At 44.6% G+C, this 1301-nt stretch overlaps 1 long non-coding RNA gene across 1 annotated transcript in view; it reads left to right on the top strand.

The window, feature by feature from the left end:
- Positions 1-1257: 1257 nt before the first annotated feature.
- Positions 1258-1301, top strand: part of LOC109302433 — a 21150-nt gene continuing 21106 nt past the window's right edge. The window contains exon 1 of the long non-coding RNA XR_002098767.1: positions 1258-1268. This is a non-coding gene — a long non-coding RNA (uncharacterized LOC109302433). The remainder of the gene's footprint in view (positions 1269-1301) is intronic.

The raw sequence follows: 1301 nt of genomic DNA on the forward strand, positions 1-1301 counted from the left end.
CAGGCGGGGTAACCATGGGGGGGGGGTCGAGGGAGCAGGGGGAGTGGGGCTTCTAATGCAGAGCCCCCTATGCAGCATGAGGTAGTGGGGGGCAGTGGGGATCCCCCCCAAGCCCAGCAGCACTCGGTGAGCACCGGGGCTTTTCTTTAAAGTACTGGGAGCTGGGGCAGGCGGGGCAGCCATGGGGTGGCTGGGGGAGCAGGCAGGTGTCGGGGGGGCTGGCAGGGCTCCCCCCATGGTCCGCTCCCCCAGCCACCCCTCCCCTGCCCCTAGTACTTACCAACTCAGAGTGGCTGCAGCTCCTTGTTGCAGCCACTGGGGACTGCCTGAATCATCAAAGCTCTCTGAATCTTTGCTGAAGCTTCAGAAACCTTTGAATTGATTCAGACCTTTAAATTGGTCCCCTGGTTCGATTTGGATTTGGAGATTCGGCCACCGAATTGGGCCCAATCTCCTCCGAATTGAATCACCACCCGAAGCTTGGCACAGCCCTACTAATTAGATTATAACCTCATTAAAGTGGTGGCAGGTCGGGTTCTGGTGTCTATGTAATGTGTGGCCCCTGATGCTGATAAGATGTTTTAAAATATGATATAGCATTTTTTTATTTTGCAGGATGAGAGATTTAAGGAGATAACAAATAAGTAATGTGGCTGTGTCTAAGCTATTTTAACTTCATGCTCCTGGAGTTCTCCTAGAAGGGATTTCCATGTGTCATCACCCTTCTAATTTAGCTCCTATACCAAGCCAGAGGCTGTTACATTCTACAGAAATCTGTGGATATAGTTCTCTAAATTTAGCCAAAAATTGTCAATTTTCAGGGAAATGTTCTACTTTCAAAGCAAAATACAGGACATGCTGATTTGTTAATGGACTGTTGATATCATTATATGCAGTAGTGAGGCTATATTACTCACATCCAGCCTTGAAAGTACATTGCAGGATATGGTAGGGGCAGTCATCAACTGAAGAATCCATTATTCCCTTGTGTACTTCTGAACAATGAGTTCATATTAGTTAAAGATCCTGGTGAAAGAGGTTACTGCTTATGTTCCTATCTGTTGTTTTCTTCATCCACCTATGTTTGTTAGGAAAACATACCTCCAAAATAATCTCATGTTGCTACAAGTTAAGAGTCTTCTGAAGTCTTCAGTATTATTATTTATTCCTTGTTGAGCAAAGAACATGTGCATGGTAATATATAAAACGCAAAGATTAAAATTCAAAGTTAACATAAAGTGAGATGCACAGGGCTAACTGAGGAGTAAGTAATTAAATAATTTTAAAGGAATGAAAGTAAA

The sequence above is a fragment of the Gavialis gangeticus genome, unplaced genomic scaffold, assembly GCF_001723915.1.
Source record: "Gavialis gangeticus isolate Ggan-Ray unplaced genomic scaffold, GavGan_comp1, whole genome shotgun sequence".
Lineage (NCBI taxonomy): Eukaryota > Metazoa > Chordata > Crocodylia > Gavialidae > Gavialis > Gavialis gangeticus.